The sequence below is a fragment of the Palaemon carinicauda genome, chromosome 7 (genome assembly GCF_036898095.1).
Source record: "Palaemon carinicauda isolate YSFRI2023 chromosome 7, ASM3689809v2, whole genome shotgun sequence".
NCBI classification, from domain to species: Eukaryota; Metazoa; Arthropoda; class Malacostraca; order Decapoda; family Palaemonidae; genus Palaemon; species Palaemon carinicauda.
This window is the reverse complement of record NC_090731.1, coordinates 130,070,261-130,087,604: the sequence shown is the minus strand read 5'-3', so window position 1 is coordinate 130,087,604 and position 17,344 is coordinate 130,070,261.

Here is a 17,344-nt window from a genome sequence, read left to right as displayed (position 1 = left end):
GTGAATTCATTTTCAAGAAATTGAAAGGACATAACTACACTGTAAATCCAGTAGTGAAATACCACTATCTCTTCTGTTCCTGTGAGGGATGTAAAGATCTCTCTGACCAGCTTCAAAAGTGTAATAAGGAAATAATCCGTATGCAAAAGAACAAGAAAAAGAAGACTTCTATAGACTCTTCACCAGTGCCAGAACCAGCCCCTGCATCACCACTTGTGACTCCAAGGACTGAGAGCACAGACTCGTCCTTGTCTGTCCCTACAACTCCTCAGCAATTAGGTGCAACAGCAGTCATCCCTCCTACCAACGACCCTGAGTCCTCCAACGCCATGGAGACCGAACAGGGGGCCCACTCTATGGACTGCAACTGCACAGATTGCCTCCAGACACTTCTGCAAGAAGCCACTGTTATACAAGAGAACATCCCAGCTACACAGCCAAAGAAACCTCTGCCAAAGTTTCGACTTTCACAGGCAAACCACGAGCTCTCTTATGCCTCTGTTGCTGCCATGGCTGCCAAGCCTGGCATGCAACTCACTGCAAGACCTAACAGGAAAGGTGACCTTATCATCTATCCCAAGGACATTGAGACAGCCAGATTCCTTCAGGAAGACTCCACCTTAACACTGCTGGATCCTGCTTTTATCAGGAAGAAGGCAGTCATTACCAGGTATCCTGTGACGATGCCTATCTCCATTGTAACCTCGTGCAGCAATATTGACTGTGCTGTTCGCTGCACAAGCAAGGATGACGTTCCTGTTAGACGCCTAATTGCCACCTTTATAGGTCCAGTTCCTTCCAAACTGGACTTAGGAGTCTGGGGTACTTTCCCCATCGAGGAATATACACCTGAGCCCCTTCGATGCTACAGATGCCAACGCTTTGGACATCATAAAGAAGAATGCAGAGGCCCCATTATCTGTGGTATCTGCAGCCAGCGACATAGCACAGAAGTGTGCATAAAGGCCCATAAAGAAGGGCGACAAACCACATCCAAGTGCCCCAATTGTTCCAAGCCACACCATGCTTGGAATAAGCGCTGCCCAGAGCGTCTCAAGAGGATAGCAGCTATGAAGAATACATCCTCTTCAAACCAAAACAAACCAGCTTCATCCCAGCCACCTAAAGAACAGAGAACACCTCGCCAGAGAAGACCAACTCAGCCAACTCCTGCTCCTACTTCTACATCTACAATAGCTCCTGCATCTACACCTACAACTGCTCCTAAAGAGGACCAGCAACGACCTGCAACTGTTCCTAAGAAAGATCAGCACCGACCTGCAACTGCTCCCCAAAGGGACCAACAACGACCTACAACTGTTCCTAAGAAGGATCAGCACCGACCTGCAACTGCTCCCCAAAGGGACCAGCAACGACCTTCATCCTCTTCCCCTTCCCAAACCTTGACTCAAGCAATTGAGTCTCTCACCTTGCAAGACCTCATACCTATCGCCTTCCAGATCCTTACCAAAGTCCTCTCCCTCTCATCAACCTCCACCTTCCAGCAACTCCTGCAACAGTTCCAGTTCTCAGCCACTGAGCAGAGATAATCCTTCCCTACTTGCAATCCTTCCCTTCCCAATTCCCTATTCCTAAATGGAGAATAGTTATTACAAGGCTGTCTTCCTCATAAGGAAACAGCTCTTGTTTTTCCTGTCTCCCACCCTCTTTCCCTGTTAACCCTCCTCTTACCTATCCTTAGGGGGCCTTTCTCGTGCCAGCTGACCGAGCGCAGCACAGTTTTGGCCCCCTCCCCCTTTTCCACCACAAAGAGCAGGAATAAACTTCTTTGTTTAAACCTACTCCTTTACTCTCCTACTAAAATTTCCTTCACTCCTCTCCCAGTCTCTTTTACTTACTGGGACTTACTACTATCAATACTTTATCCTCTTACTAAAAACTTTCTTTCGTGGACCTAAAAGGGAGACCCCCTTTTCGGGTTACTATCTACCCCTTGTCATGTCTTGTACCATTCCATTCCATTCCATCATTCATTTATCATCCTTACATATCATTTCCTTTACCTATCCCTAACCTGACATTCCTTTTCCTATTATTACCTAACGTTCCTTTTACTAATACAAATTTTACTCCTTGGAGTATACCTTTTACAAACCCAATCCTATTACGGGCTGCTCAAAGGCAAGAGCCCGTGTCATGCTATATGCATGGCAATCTACACACACACACACACACGAGGAAGAGATGAAGGAGAAGAATAAAAGAGAGAGAGAGAGAGAGAGAATACAACACCAGACCAAAGAAAGCCTGTTGCTGTTTTGCTGGATAACCGGGGGACGTCAGTGACAGGATACTCTCTTTCTATCCTGCCTGTCTCGGAACCCCAAACCGAGAGGTAGTCCTGAATCGGAAGACACCCAAGAGGAAGGATCCTCAACGGAGTCGATTTCTTAGGGCTTGACCCGACCCAGGACTCTCGGAAAACCCGAGTCTCTTTACTTTAGGTTATCCAGGACGATACAGACATCACTGCCATTACTGCTCGAAAAATATTCTCCATTTAAGAAGACTCAAACATTTTATGCAAATTTTATAGATTTGTTGATAAATTCATAATTTCTTTCAAAGATTAATAATTAAGAATTTAGTTGCCTTTACTACTAATTATTATTACAGCTATTTATGAAATTTACATTTTTTTTATCAAATAAATCAGTAATATGATGGGCAAGGAGAGGCACCCGAGGAGATACTACTGCTAAAGAGTTATTTGGTAATGTGATGGCAAGATAGTACTACATTGGATCCCTCTCTGGTTAAAGCTCATTTTTCCTTTGCCTAATTTCCGAGTCAACACAATATTAATATCTCCATTAACTTTTAAAGGCCAAGACTGAATAACAATATTTTTTTATTCCAATTTGATTTGGAATAAAATAGTTTATTTTTAAAATCATTGATTAAAGATTTGGTGTTGATGTACTCTACATAAAATGAAGAGATTATAAATAGATGGAGAGCGGCCGACCCTTCAATACAATGGGAATGATGAGGTTGAAAGAAGAAGACAGTTACTTGAGTAGCTAAGCCAATCTATAGTCTATGCTTGAAACATTATTTAAAAGAACAATATCATGTCGACCTTTCATTGGTCGGAAATTTAGTCTGAACACTGTGTCACTGAGACGACCTTTCAATATGAAAAACTTCACACCCCCAACTACTTCAATACTCCTTTGTTAGGCCTATGAATACTTCCATTCCTTAACTTGAATATCCAGCCTAGAATATCCATCGAACAGTCACAAATAATTTCCAAGATTTCACTATAACTGTTGTTTGTTCGTAACTATGACGTCTAAGTTCAAACAATAGTTATGGAACATGTTTGATATAATCCTTTGGACACTTCCATTTTACAGAATGTGAAGTGTGAAGTGGATGATGAATGGAGAAGTATTGATTTAAAAACTCAATATAGAGACGACTGGCGAAATGAAACCGAGGCCCTTTGCGTCAGTAGGCGTAGGAGAGGATGATGATATGTATAATGAATTCTAATTAAAACTCTAAAATGTTAAAACAGTAAACTGGTCATTTTTATTTAATAAAAGTAACTTCACAGAACTAGTTTCTTCCTGTCCAAAAAAAAAAAAAATAAAAAAAAAAAGCTGATCGTAATCGTTTGCATACTAAAATAGATCGATTTTGCTGCTATCAAAGAAACACAGGAGGAATATAAATGTTGTATTTTAGAATACTGCACAAAAGCAACGATGTTCCTGCTGACTGCAATGTCAGATAGGCCTACAATACAATGCTCTATAGATGCAGGAGCTGTAATGTTATATAGGCCTACAATGCAACGCTTAAAACATATAGATGCAGAATCTGCAATGCAGGATAGGCCTACAATCCAATGCTTAAAGCATAGAGATAATTTAAATGGAAAACATGACGGTGTTTTTACGCTTTGACATCACCGCACTTGAAGGATCACAGTCCTTTAGGCCTACGCAATACGAGCTGACGGTGAACTAACTTAAGAAAACTCGCTTATTAAGCCATTTTCTAATCTTGCATTCTAGTTTAGCCCTTTTCCTTATTTCTTCATCTGTGGCTTTGATCTAACTGATTTTATTCTTTTATTAGCGTATTTAAATTATCTATGGATGATTGAAACACTTAGGATTTTCACTGTTCCTTTCATGTAGCCGCTTCTTTCACTCCGAGCAACTTGCACACAAGCAAATTATCTCCTCGATTTCAGGGACAAAAATGCTCATACAATTGGTTATCCCATATAGAAATTATTAAATCCCTTAGTAAATATATATTATTTTGATAAATGTATAATTCATATTAGTTTTGGAATGAAATTTATATTTTGAGGCTTTTAAAATTAAAGAGTCACATAGAAATTTAAAATATCGATATATCATGAAATTATTTTGTTGGTTTCTGCACCTGGAAGTCGTCTGTCATTCGTCGATCCATCCCTTGTGTTAATTAATATTAATTTTCAAATCAGCCATTACCATTATTAATAAATGCTGAGTATTATTCATAGCATAAAATTGTTATAGTGATCTTAGGCCTTCTTCTTCTTTTATTATTATTATTATTATTATTATTATTATTATTATTATTATTATTATTATTATTATACGTGACCCGTCAAAAAAGGAGGGCTGAATCTTTAGATAGATATGCACAAGCATGCACTCCCTTCTCCCCAGGGCATGAGTACTCCCACTCTCCCCAACCAGTGGGACGGGGAGAGTTCCGTATAACCATAAAGAAATATATATATATATATATATATATATATATATATATATATATATATATATATATATATATATATATATATATATACACACAGTATATATATATATATATATATATATATATATATATATATATATATATATATATATATATATATATATATATATATATATATATATATATACAGGTAGGTAGATAGATATAACTAGATAGAGAGATATTTCTTTCAGGTCACGCTCAGCTCTCTCCATCTCTCGGGTAGTGGTGAGAGGGAGTAGTCATATCCTGGTCAGAGGGGGCTGCATGAGCGATAGTGTACATATGTACCTAATATTTAGCTGTCATTTCTGACGGGTCACGTACACTAGTAAATATATAACAACGCAAAATATTGCTGGCAGCGAAAAAGGTCAATACAATTATCCTAAAAGCTCTTTTGCATAATTAAATCCTGGCATTAGCCTTTTGCAAATTCTCGATAATGGCGTATCATATTACTTGATGGAAGAGTTGCAATTTTAATTCTGAATGGCAACCTGACTGAGGGAAAACCTCAGCGAGGAAAATAGCAATTCTATCTGAGTTTTGCTGGTTGTTTACGATAACGAATGTGAAATGCGAAATATGCTCGAACTAACTTGACAGTAATTGGGAAAGATTCTGAGATATTCAGTGCATCTTCTCAAAGTAAAAGCTGCATATTATGCACCTGCACCTACAGTAGAGGATGAGGTTGAACCATGTTAATAGGGCTTTTGCATAAGAGCTGGTGTTCAAAAATCAACTATGAAATATTCTTTACTGGGAAGGCTGTGGCTTTCAAGACCAGGTTGTTGAGAACGTTTTATAACTTTCTGTTCGCAAACTAAAAGTATTTTTACACAATTAATAAAAGATTCGGGGTTTAAATAATTATCTTTTTATCAGCAAAATTCGTTGCTGCTTTTACCGCATATAATATTGCACACTTTAAAAACCGAGTGATGAGCTTTTTTTTTCTTTTTTTAAAGGGAATTCAAAGAACCTTTTAATTTAAACAATGGATAATCCATTGTAACTACCAATTCACATGTATATATATATATATATGATTAAGAGATTTCGCTTTCACTAATTCTTTACACAAACTACAATGGACTCCTGCCTTTAGGAATGTATAAAACATAATTGTTGTGTGCACATGATTGTTGAATCATCTTTTTCTAAGTTGAAAATATTTATGATATTTAAAGGTGTTATTCATAAAAAGAACTATGAATAATGACTTGTAGTTTCCTTATTCCCTTTCCTCACTGGGCTATTTTCTCCTTTTGGTGCCCTCTGACTTATAGCATTCTGCTTTTCCAACTAGGGCTGCAGCTTAGCAAGTAATAATAATAATAATAATAATAATAATAATAATAATATCGTTCCAATGCGTAATAATTAGCAGTTCAACTCCCACTATTAACATCTCATGATATCATTTCTTTGTAGAATTTGAATATACTGTTTACATTCAATACATTTTCATATTGTTGCAACAGCTCTTTTCATTTACTTTTCTTCAAATCATTGCTCACCGATTTATAGCATATAATAATTTCTATAAAATTAGGTTGCCCATTTTCGTATTGTTGTTTTCTTTATACATTACTAATAACAGGGTTAAAATGTATTCTTTTAACCATGACTAATAATTGGTGCTGCTTCGTACTGTCAAACCATCAGTTTATAAAGAATGTCATTTCAACTTTGTCATTTCAATGTGTTCTTATTACAATATAAAACACTTTATCTGCATGAATCATACTAAAAGCATTACTTTGTCTGATTGTAAAGTCAAATATATATATAATAGTTACAGTTACATCGTATCGAATAACAAAACATGTAAACAAAGATTGGTTTAATTGGATAAGCAAACGAAGGCTTCTCAGCCCAGCTGTCTTTGCCCTGGCCTATATAACCTCCTGTAATGAAGGTAAGTGACCGAATTAGATCTTTAACACGATCCTCATAAACATGCAATGCTGCTAATTAAGAGTTGGCCTTATTAAATCCATTACTCTGACAGAGCTTCATTTCGTGGCTTAGTTTCTGATATGGCGGATTTTCTGTGATTGCATTTGAGGTCAGAGTTGGTCTTTTCATCATTGATATGGGAATAATAATTGGGTTTAATGTGAAGTTCATTTCATTTCTCTTCATCATTTTTAAAGCTTTTTTTTTGAAGTTTGTATAGCAAAGATCTATTTTAATATTGCTACTGTTTTTAAAATATTTCATTTTAATTGTTCATTACTTCTCTTTTAGTTTGTTCATTTTCCTTGTTTTCTTTCCTCACCGGGCTATTTTTCCCTGTTGGAGCTCCTGGGCTAATAGCATATTGCTTTTACAACTAGGTTTGTAGTTTAGCTAATAATAATAATAACAATAACAACAATCATAATGATAATAATAATAATAATAATAATAATATTGAAAATAATATATATGTATATAATACACACACACACACACACACACACACACACACATATATATATATATATATATATATATATATATATATATATATATATATATATATATATATATATATATATATATATATATATATATATATTCAAGCCAAGTCTTTTATACAGAGATATACGTCAGGTTTCCTAAAAATGGGGTTTGAGTAAAAGAAATTATTGACAGAGAAATTCATAGAATTTAATTGTCCTCCGATTGATAATTAGGAAAAAACTTAATGAAAATAAAAAGAGCTCGAATTTAAGCTGTTTATATAGGTCAAATTTTGTTAAGTTCATGAAAATATGACCTCGTTAATAATCATTGGAAGCAATAAAAGATTTTTTTCGGATATGGTTTTTAACCTAATTGTAAGAGTAACTATTAAAGTAATAAATTTGAAATGTATGGTAACAATCACTGCAATTTTTCTTTTGTATTTATGAGCAGTCTTCCAAAGCAAATAAGGCGAAAACTTGTAATACGGAAGAGCGATATGCCTATTGCGGTTTGAATAAAGATATTGCATTTCATGACTGAAAGTCGGAAACACTTTTGAGGTTACTTCAATTAGAGAGCAATCGGGTGACTCTTAGGCTCTCTTCACACGAGTGATTTGATGCCGTGCGGTGTCTCCACGTGGATTAAAGATAAATAAAGAGCAATGAGATTTATCAGCCGCTAACCAGCATAGTTCCAATGTAGCAGCTTCTAGAATACTACGAGGCCGCTCAGGTAAAATACACTCGTGGAAGACATACCTCCTAATGAGCGAAAATTTTCCCGTGTGGATAAAAACCTCTCGTTTGAAGCAAGCCTTATTTCCGGCTTTTGTGACTTGCAAAAGAACTGTCGTGCCCTTTTTAATAACTAGGATTCCAGATCGTTGCGCAGTTACACTCAAATCTGGAGAGCTATCCTCTACGAGTTGTGGAATATGTCGAGATCATTTTTTTTTACGCTTTGTACCCATGTATACATTTTCATTATATTTTGTTCATTAATTCCTCAGCTGGATGCAAAAGTTTTTACTTTCCGAAAGAGGAGAGTTCTTAGAATCTCAAGAAGGGAAAAATTTTTTGAAGCAAGTAATGATAAAAAAAAAAAAAAAAAAGACATCCTTTCTTGGAGATCTGTTTTCGTAGAATAAAAAACCTTATGATATAAAAACATTGACAAGTTTCACAGAGTAGCAAATGAACTTTTCTTGTGCAGGTCGTCGGAGTAAGGAAAAACTCTTACAATTAAGAGGAAATTGAATAAGAATCTTCTTGTGACGTCTAAAAACACGAATGAAAGTCTTCTTATACTTTTAATAAATTGAACAAAAGACTCCTTTTCGTGACGAACAATTCTTAGTAATGTAATTATTCTCCGGCTGAGTTTTTAATGAATATTCTAAGCTTGTACTATCACTCAGGAGTGGATAGGAATATTTGAAATGATTTATCAATAAAATAAATGAATGATTCTCTGTTCCGGTCAACTTTGAGAATCAAAGTTTTATTTTTTTAGTGATATGAAATGCGGTAAAAGTAATAATATTAGAAATACTTTTAGTATTGACCATTCAAAGGGATGAAAGATATCTTGGTCGGGTCAATACAAATAATAAGAGACATCTTGACGTTTTAGAGGGCACTGATAGAAATGAAGGAGGTATGAAAAAGCCCTCTTATTATGTCAATTATGACACATTTGCAAGATATTTTTAGAGGTGTATTTTTTTTTTTTTTCAAAAAGTGCACTCAGTTCCAGCTAATTATCTGGTTTCCCTAATACCATGTTATTGCCCATTATGGGTATAGGAATTCAAAGAAGTTTTTGCCAATTATGGGTAGAGGAATTTAAAGAAAAAAATCATCTTTCAAATACACAGGTGTTAAACACATTGTTCACCTTCAGTGTCCACTTTTATCGTCTAAAATTGGTACACATGATCACACACATTCTGACTAAAAGATAAACTGTTAAGTATACTATGGAGTATTTAAAACCAGCCAGTCCTCTATATATCAAAATGTGCATCACAATGAATTGACAGTTACCTATTAAAGAATGTTTGCAGATCCTTAGAAGCTTGCCTTAAACTATCCCAACGTGGTGATAGAGCAGCTTACATTATGATTTACCTTCTCTAATATATAATGAAGTAAAACATTTAGGTTACAAGTATTCTGATGGTCGGGCCTACATTTACTTATAGCCTGGGGAACACAAGGCCTTATTTATATCATTACGCAAAGGAACCTGGATGAATATAAGTAGATAGAGCCAAGATCTAACTGAATGGAAAACAAAAATATTTCAAACATGAAACTTTATAAAAGGAAGCTTACTTGCTTTAAAGAATGGAGTTCTAGAAAAAGCTGCTAAAGAATAAACTTTAACTGAAAAACGAAATGTACTAGTCTGGCTTTAAAAGCTTTTAAAGGCCACTCATGAATAGCAGGGGCAAGGGACAGTGACAATACCCTGGAGACTAACCATATATACATTGGATCAGCATCCAAGGCCCCTCTCCACCCCAGCTAGGACCAGGGAGGGCCAGGCAAAGGCTGCTGATGACTCAGCAGGTAGTCCTTTAGGCTCCCCAAAACCCCTATCCTTAGCTCACAATGATGGTGAGGTTGCAACACTGCAAGAAACTATCGAGCTCGAGTGAGGCTGGAATCTTAGTCCGACAGATCGGCAGACAAGGACTTTTCCAATAGGTCACCATATCCAATGGAACAAGAATGTCCCGTATGGAATTTTCAAAGAAACCTTGATGATATAGGGAAGGTGATGGTATAAAGTGAAGTATTTTGAAAAAGTCAAATGATTCAATTCAAAAGAAATTAAAGAAATAGAGTTGGCTCAACGATACTGGGTACCATAATTATCACCTAGTTAAATCGATTTTATTTCTCCAGTGCAATGGTCCCTTTGTATCGCCGTGATTATTCTCATTTATGTGGTGACTTTTTTCTTCCAAAATAAATCATATGTAACATTCCAAGACAAATTTTATTCATATTTCTTTACTTTACTTTTATCTATAGATTTTCTTTCGTACTATTTCTATCCATCATATTTCATTGTTAAACATGAATAATTCATAAGTCCTCAGCAGCGACTGCATTCATAAATCAAGCATTAGGAAAATGTCTAATAAATCGTTAGACCTTTTACTTACGAGGTCGTATATTTCTGCCCTTCTTTTACATGTAACTTATGAGGAAAATATTTGCTTTCAATGATTTTTCATCGGAGTTTATATGAATTATTCCCCAAATTTTCAGTGCTCATAATTTGAGCTCATATTTCGACGCACACTTAAAAAACCCGTAATTTTAATCTGAGAATTTCTGTAAAAATATACTGTTGTCAGCCGTATTTCGGTAAAACAAAGGCGACCGCTATTTCTACCCTACTTTGTTATTATCTTTTACGGCTTGGTGACCGTGGTATCACCCTTTTGCATCCAAATATCCGTTATTAAAACAGCAAATGCCTGGCAACATTTATTCCGAGATTTTTAGTTTTTTCACGAAATATTTATAACAGTGTAGCTCATTTGGAATTTCATGACCTTCATGAATTATTCTGGAGAATTTGTGAGTATTTTATCGAATAAATGTGAAACTTTACATTTCGTGCAACAGTATCAACGATACTGAAATCACTAACGAACGTTTCCATAGATAATGTCTTTCTTTTCTTTAGATAATTTATAAATCTTATGAAATAAAAAGACGTATAAAAATAAGTAAAACTACTTGTCTTTGACAACAGAAAACAAAATACGAATAAAGATTTAAAAAAGAAAAAAGTTTTTAATGTTATATTTCATTACAAATGGCAGTGATATTTAGATTTGATTAGATTTCCTTTTTTCTAATAATATCTTTTATGGGGAATGTCATCGCGTGCATATTCATAATACTGTCTAAATTATTCTGGAATGTTCCTGTTAATTCTAGATTTTTATAGCTTTACTAAAAATACGATTCTTAATCTAGGAGGGAGATTTGAATACTACATTAATTTATGATGGTCATTCCTTATGAAATGCGATATTTCTAAATTTGTATATTAATAATATCTTATAATTTCCCTTTTGTTCATCCTATTCGTTAACCACTACTACGTCACAACTCTTTTTGATTGTGTATTTTTTTCCTAAACCGAAAACCTACAGCACACATCACAAGAATTGTTGTAGAACGGATTAAACTCCACAGTTTTAATCAAAAGAAATCGCCATTTTCCTGCATGGTGCACAAGAAAGTTATTTCTGCCTACCAAAACATGATAGAGCTTTAGCCGTTCATTAAGAGATCATGTAACGTATCAATTTTCCTTCGGGAAAAAAGCGAATAGAGAGAATGGAAGAAACCTGGGGTTCTTAAAAGTAAAAAGTGAGAAAGGATATTTTCGACAATTATTGCACCAATTGCCTTTTTAAACAATTTTCAATTAATGGTTTTATGTATAAAATAGTCATTCGCTCTTTTAGTAATTCCGAACTACTACTACTACTATTACTACTACTACTACTACTACTACTAATAATAATTATAATTCAACATCATCATCAGCATTATAATCCTCATCATATTCCTATTAATAATAATAATAATGATAATACTACTACTACTACTACTACTACTACTACTACAACTACTACTACTACTACTACTACAACTACTACTACTACTACTACTACTAATAATAATAATAATAATAATAATTCACCTTCATCATCATCATCATAATCATCATTATATTCTTAATAATAATAATAATAATAATAATAATAATAATAATAATAATAATAATAATAATAATAATAATAATAGCATCTCAGTATACACTGCCATTTGTTTATGGTTGTGAGAACATAAACTAGGACCCTTTATTCCTTTTATTTATCCGCAGAAAGTCATCTTTTTGGAGTTATAAATAATGCACTCACTTAACATTATCCTTCACTTTTGGTCATGTCGTTTGTAATCTGACTTTAATTTTCATGACATATCTTTCAGTGACGTTTTATATCCGATTAAATTAGAAATATCAGTGTCAAGTCATATCTGTAATATGACTATCCCCTTTAGGTATTTTAGTATTCTCGATTAATGTCACAGATTTTCAATTGATAATTCGTTAGAAAATTTACTATATAAAGAGTAAATGTTTCCCTAAACTACCACAATTCTAAACGCAATTAAAGTAATAATTAGAGAGATGAAATCTGTTAACGATATTTCAATACCGCTGTGTAAACATATATGACTCGAGGCTCATTTGTGATCGTGAGAAGGAGCTTCAAAGACAAGTGAAAAACTTAAAAGTTTTTGCAAAAGGAAACTTTTGTAATCGAACAAGAACAAAACATAGATTGAGACTTTAAGCTGAAGACAGTTAGATATTGTAATGTCTTTTTCGAGAGCTAATTTTTACAAAAGAGATTATAAATATGTCTTAGTCTGTCATTTACCTCTTACCTGTATACAAACTAAGGAAAGAGTCAAAAGAATTTACTATTCAAAATTTCATCAGAGAAAACATTTATTTTTATCGACCTCTTTCATATTCATTTTATGTAATGGAATATTAAGCTTTGAAACACTTAAGAACAAAATTTAATTAGAACAAAATTCACTTAGAATAGAATTCACTTGGAACAAAATTTACTTGAAATAAAATTTACTTGGAATAAAATTTACTTTGAAAAAAATTTACTTTGAACAAAATTTACTTGAAACAAAAATTACTTTGAACAAAATTTACTTTGAACAAAATTTACTTTGAACAAAATTAGTTGGGTCATGATAATCCTATTTACATAAACGAATTAACAAAGAAAAAACTTATGTAGCTGGTAGGAATCTTAATAAATACAAAAATATTAAAGATAAAAGGAGAGCAACATCACTAAATAACAGTAATAACAGATCATGTAACCGTAACGGTGACGATTAATTTGACGAGGTTTTAATATTCTTGGTAGTTGAGGCAAAGGATTGTCCTGATTAACCATTCATTCAGGCCCATTATTATTAGCTGTGACTCTAATAAGCAATTAACGTAAAATACTGTAGCAACTTTATCATACATCTTCTCATTACTGGGTAAGTTTAATACAACGTTTATTCCTGCAAAGATTTAGCATGGCTGGATAAAGAACAATTAATCAGGTTTATGCAAATATGGAAAATTTATTTTTGTGCGTAGAAAACAAACAGGGAAGGACATCATCTCTTCATTGCGCTATTTAATAACTTAAATAGTATAGTGGTAACGTATTCGCCTAGCATTCACATAGCACCAGATTGAACCCCGTCCGGATCCGTGAGTTTCATCTGTTCACTGGGGAGGCCACTGCTGTGATTGGGCATCACAGGGAGGGGTTTGACTTACCCAGCTGACGTTCTGGCGAGTATCTATTCTGATGAACCTAGAACTGAAACCAGACATCTTTAACCTTTCATTTATAAATATTTGCGTCTTCGACAATCCTGTAGTGTGAGATGTCTTGCTACCAATTAGAGCAGAATGTTAATGATTCCAGCGCTCTATAGTACTCGTGAAGCTATTGGAAGATGTTGTTTGCTTTCAGCGGTCAGCCAATCCTTATTAGCAAGAAAATTCTATGAACATAGTCAAAGCCTAAAGTAAGACCGTGTTGGAGCCTTCAAGTGTGTCCGCATGTTGTTATTGAAGGAATTCCTAGAATACAGAAAATGAAGAGAAGGGGAATAGGTAGTGTGTTGAATATCAGAAATATAAACCTAAATATTCAATCACACATATGTTCCCCTTAAGCAAAATCACTGAATACAACCAGGAACAATGTGAATTAGTTAAGTGATGATTAGATCTTATTGGAATGATATATACTAAACTTGTGGAATGATTTTCATAATTAGGTAGTTGAATCGGTGGAATTTCAAAAGTTCAAACTTGCAACAAATGTTTTTATGTTGAACAAGCTGATGTAAGTCTCTTTTTATAGTTCATATGTGGAAGGGCTTTTTTAATGTTGTTACTGTTCTTAAAATATTTTGTTTTAATTGTTCCCTATTTCCCTTGGCCTTAAAGCATCCTGCCCCTCCAATTAGGGTATGATAATAATAATAATAATAATAGTAATAATAATAATAATAATAATAACAACTAGCTGCAACTCGGAGGGATATTGTTTAGCAGCATATCTAAGACGGCTACATAACCACGGTGTCTTTTCAATTGTAGATATTACCATGGAATTTGGCAGGAACAGAGAAACTATGTTTCTCATTAATCCCCGAATTTTCATTTGGATATGTGAATTATTCTAGGAACAATTTACTCCACCGAGAAAGAGAGGGGGAGAGAGAAAGAGAGAGGTGGAGAGGAAGAGAGAAAGCCTATGATCATATTTAAGGATTGATTCGGTTGCCTAGCGCCGCAACTACAAAGGTCATTGACACTAGGCGGCGTCATAACTGTCAGGGTCACTGACGCCTCAAGGTAGAATGAAACGCAGTAATAAGTTTTTAATCATCATCTCATATCCCTGAAGACGGAGAGGATTTTGGAACGTTTAAGTCGGAGTATTATTTCAACTGAAAATTTCTGATATTATTATGTTAATTTATAAGAAATTATGCAGCACGGAAATTTAGACACTTGTTTAAAGGAATTAGAATTACTTTCATAATAAAAAAAAGGTCTTTTTCTAAATGATTCCCAATTGATATTTTAATGAATGGTTAATTGTATCAAATTGAAAAACTTATTTTCTATTATAATTCTTTAATTCCGCCTTGAGTCGCTAGAAAAGTTCTACAAGATTTCCTTTGGAACCCCGGAAGTAATTCGCTTGGAAGTGATTCATACAAGACTTCCTTCCCTACTTTGAACATATAATTCGATACAGTAAATATAATTTGATATAAGCAAATAATTACAGCAATAAGCAATATTATTTCTATCTGAAGTAAAATTAATCCAATCATTAATTTTTTTTTTTTTTATGAAATATAGCATTGCGTCTACAAATCTCAAGATAAATAAGATTCTCCTCATTATTTGCTTGAAATCTTTGTTCTTATAACACCTGCAAAGACTTCATTCACTATTTTGAAAAAAAAAAATAGTTATGACGCCGCCTAGTGTCACTGACCTTAGTAGTTACGACTCTAATCTTTAAATATGATCATAAAGATAAAACTCTCTCTCTCTCTCTCTCTCTCTCTCTCTCTCTCTCTCTCTCTGCGTTAGATGTGTTAGCGTGCCAATGGTTACCCAACTTAAAGATACAGGTAATTCTCTTTTCTAACTTACATCCGATTATAACTTTATAGAAACTTAACTAAAATATTATAACTTCTGATTTAATTTTCTACTGCTTCCCAGGTAACATCGAAAGGACAAAAACATTGAGGGAAAGTACAAGATGTCATTACAGTCAGCCTCACACATTGATGGGAAATTTGGGATCATGATTACATATTTTTTAGTTGATTCTTTACGTCTTTTCGTTTCCGTGCCTGTTTGCTACCCTTCTCCGAGTCTTTGGATTGTAATAATAATAATAATAATAATAATAATAATAATAATAATAATAATAATAATAATAATAATAATAATAATAACAAAAACTAGAAGGGCAATCACTAGAGTGCAGACCTCCATGCGGCAGCTTATTTCTCGACCTTTTGTTTGACCTTGACCTTTGATTTTAAGATGTTGCCTGAAGGTGATCTTGACCTTCAAAAATCTAATCATTTCCAGTTTTTTTTACATAACAGTTAATTAATCCAAGCAAGTTCCATTGATCACGATTCAAATTGTGGCCGTAAAGCTATTCACAAACTAATACAAATATATATATATATATATATATATATATATATATATATATATATATCTTTTTGGTTACGCTGAGCTCTACCTGTCCCACTGGTTGGGGGAGTGGAAGTAGTCATACCCTGGGGAGAAGGGAGATTTAGCCCTAATTTTTTGACGGCTCACATAATAATAATAATAATAATAATAATAATAATAATAATAATAGGAGAAAAAGGCGTAAGACCACTATAACAGTTTTATGCTATTTATTAATAAAATAGTGGTTGACACTCAAAATACTATCAACACAGCGATGGATCGACAAATAATAGATGACTGTGTGTGTGTGTGTGTGTGTGTGTGTGTGTGTGTGTAGGACTCGGGGTCTTGCGTTGGCAGCCCGTAAAGATAGATAATTTCCACGTGAGGAAACCATCAAAATAATTTCATGATATATCGATATTTTAAATTTCTATGTGATTCTTAAATTACAAATGTCTCAAAATTTAAATTCCATTCCAAAACTAATGTGAATTATACATTTATCAAAATAATATATATTTACTAAAGAATTAAATTTTTTCTATATGGGATAACTACAGTAATCGTATGAGCATTTTCGTCCCTGAAATCGAGGAGATGATTTGCTTCTGTGCAAGTTTCTCGGAGTAAGAGGAGCGTCAGCAAGAAAGCAGAGGAGGAAATGCTAAGTGTTTCAAATATTTATAGACAATTTAAATGCGCCAATTAAAGCATAAAATCAGTTACATCAAAGCCACAGATGAAAAAATAAGGAAAAGGCTCAAACTAGAGAGAAAGATTAAAAAATGGCTTAATAAGAGAGTTTGCAAAACAGTTAACTGCCAGCTCGTATTGCGTAGGCCCAAATGACTGTGTCTTCTTGCCTCCTCGTCCGGTTGAAGAAGATTCTTCAAGTCATATTTTCCTTTCAACTGTTTTATGTTTTAAGCGTTGCATTGTAGGCCTATCTTACGTTACAGCTTCTGCATCTATATGTTTTAAGCGTTGCATTGTAGGCCTAACTGACATTACAGCTACTGCATCTATATGTTTTAAGCGCGCAATGTAGGCCTAACTGACATTGCAGCTTCTGTATCTATATGTTTTAAGCATTGCATTGTAGGCCTATCTTACATTAGAACTTCTGCATCTATATGTTTTAAACGTTACACTGTAGGCCTATCTGACATTACAGATTCTGCATCTATGTGTGTTAAGCGTTTCATTTTAGGCCTATATGACATTAGAG